This window comes from Dermacentor albipictus, chromosome 5 (genome assembly GCF_038994185.2).
Source record: "Dermacentor albipictus isolate Rhodes 1998 colony chromosome 5, USDA_Dalb.pri_finalv2, whole genome shotgun sequence".
NCBI classification, from domain to species: domain Eukaryota; kingdom Metazoa; phylum Arthropoda; class Arachnida; order Ixodida; family Ixodidae; genus Dermacentor; species Dermacentor albipictus.
The window spans coordinates 72,669,815-72,672,626 of NC_091825.1; the positions used below are offsets into that span (position 1 = coordinate 72,669,815).

Consider the following 2,812-nt stretch of genomic DNA (forward strand, 5'->3'; position numbering starts at 1 on the left):
TAATTCTATCTCCAACAATTTTTGTTACTTCGCTTTCTGCACAGTCATTGACATCTCAAGTTTCTTTGTTGATCTCCAGGTTTATGTCCCATATTGAATAACCAGTAGAATGCAATGATTCTAAACTTTTTTCAAGGATATCGGTAATGTGGCGATCACGATTCGGTAATGCCTTCCATGTGCTGTTCAACCCATGAAATGTTTGTATAAGTTCCCTGCTTTACATCAGTACCTGCTATTGATATTTCACCTGGATAAAGATACTCTTCCATAAATTTTGCGGGCTTAATGTCACTCATGAATTTCTGTTATCTCACCAAGTTAGTGAAGGTTACCTTCATCTTTTCCATATTTTCGCGGGCCAACTTGCATGTAGAAGCACGAATACTCATTGGTTTTCACTGCCTTCTTTAAACTGCTGGACATTCAGTTCGTTACTACGAAAGCGACTTAATCCGTGCACTCTTATTATGCTAAATATGAACCAGTAGAAATATACTTATCTGCAGTTTGTCGATGTCTCCTTCACTGTGTTGGTAGCACGATCCATCGTCGGTACCACCTCCTTGTCGCATCGTAGCTATATAGGATGTAATATAACGCTATGTAATGTTCGTGACGCTCGCAGAAGCAGCACCGGACAAGTTGTTTCTTCAGCACTTCGCCGTGAACAGTAGGTGCGCGTTGCGATCTGTAAAATCACCGAAGGTATTGGCAGTCTTACCGGGTGCACGGGAAGATTGACCACGGAGGAACAGAACTATCCAAGAAATAGTGGTCATCGTCGAGCCTGATCACTACGTCGCGCACTGCAAGCTCGTTGTACGGGTTTGTTTACACTGGGCCTCTCTGATGCTTAGCCGCCATGCTTGCCCGTTGAATGGATGTGATGACGCCACTACAGCGTTCCCTCGTGGTATAATGCGAAACGTACTAAATTACAAATTAGTCTAATGTACATTCAGTGTACATGTTGTAAGCTTTAAAATGCTTCTTAACCACGTTAAGGCAACTAATAATAGTGTACTAAATGCGTCTGTTTTATAACTCGCTTGTGCATGTAATGCACTCGGTGGAACGACAAACAAGTGAAAGCAGGCACGACCATACACCGACGGTATGATCACGTGAGCCCCAGTTTGTCGACCGCCCAGAAGGCAACGCCCAAGGAATGATAGCCAGCCAGAGTGAATCTAGATAAACCAATGAAACTGGAGGCTTGTCGAAAGATAAACTGTGTCTCAGTACCATTCGTGCTATCATCTTGGGGTGTCGCCAGAGCTCGTGACGATCCCGAGTTTCGCCAAACTCGGCGCATCCTGCATAGCACCCTTGGCCGCATTTTCCCTGTATTGAGCCGTTCCCTGCATTTTTTTCTGCCTGTGCAAAAACCGTGGGCCAATCCCAAAGATATGCAATGCCGGGCCGACCCGTGGCGGAGGTCAAGCGGGCTTCAAGCACTCCGCCAACGTGCTAAAGAAAGTTTAATAACATGGGTCGGAATAAATCCCGTATCAGATAATATTATGATAATAACGAATACCCCACTTTGACTCCCGTCGGCCACGTCTACGCTGGCACCGCCCTCCCTTTGTCGGGGTTCCAAGCGCTTGCGCATCTACGTTCATTTCCTTCCACTCTGGTGTAGTTTTGGTCCCGACAAAGCATCACGTGTATATAATCTACTCCGGCTCCTCGGGTTGGTGGTACCGCCTACCATGCAAGTGTAAAGAAATATCACGGTAAATGAGTTCGTACCCCTCTTCAAAATTCTATGTCACCACTATGTCGAGTGCCAAACAGCTTCGCTGGTCGTCCACCTTAACACATTAAAATGACTCATAATTTTTTTTCTTATCTAATTGGCTGACCAAAGGCCAGGAGCACGCAGATGTGGCGAGGGTTACCGGCTGAGCCGAACTAGCGCAGTGAAATTAGATAACCTGATGAGGAGGGTGGGGTCAGTGTCTGCGATTGGTCAGCTACTTGCTTTGCTTTCGGTATTTCGTGGAAAATCGCGGCGGCGTGTGCAACAGAGGGAGGGGGGCGCAAAAATACAACTAAAATGGATTTTTAGCGAACACAATGTGGCAGAGCGATGTTCTGTACGTGCTGAAAGGGCTCGACAACAATATCCTAAAATTATGGGTTATTGCGTGCTGAAACCACTATCTTATTATCAGGCACGCCGTAGTGGGGGACTACGGAAATTTGGACCACCTGGGGTTATTTAACATGCCAATAAATCTATACAAGGGAGTTTTCGCATTCCGCCCCCATCCAAATGCGGCCGCCATGGCCGGGATTCGATCCCGCGAGCTCGTGCTTAGCAGCCCAACACCATAGCCACTAAGCAACCATGGCGCGTAACCTTATACTGCTTCGCAAAAAATAGATATATATGATTCGCAAATAAGTGCACTCTCCTTGCAGATCCGCGTAACCAGTTCCAGAGCGGTACGCGGGCAGCCGTGTTCTATTAATGTTTTTAACGGGGCACTCTCAGACTATTCAGAAAAAAAAGCGGTTTCGTTCGATGGTATAATTATCATCGACAGACATCGGGCGATATGTTCTGCCCTAATATATATACATATATATAAATTTGGTCTTCTACTTTCGAAGCGAGACTGCTCATCGCTGCTGCGTTTTGTTCTGCGGTATTGCGTTAACTATCCGCAAAGAACAAAGAGATTCATGCAGTCTGCAGGCATGCCGCTAAATACGCATGCGTCGTCGCAGGTCAGATGAGATGAGGAGTTGCGTTATACTTATGAAGCTTCGTTTTGAAAGATTTAGAATTTGCAAACAA

At 45.8% G+C, this 2,812-nt stretch overlaps 1 non-coding gene across 1 annotated transcript; it reads right to left on the reverse strand.

Annotated features, from left to right (window-relative positions):
- Positions 1 to 1,388: 1,388 nt before the first annotated feature.
- Positions 1,389 to 1,571, reverse strand: LOC135899779 (U2 spliceosomal RNA). The gene has a single exon (XR_010563725.1). It is a non-coding gene; the product is annotated as a U2 spliceosomal RNA (small nuclear RNA).
- Between the last annotated feature and the right edge of the window lie 1,241 nt (positions 1,572 to 2,812).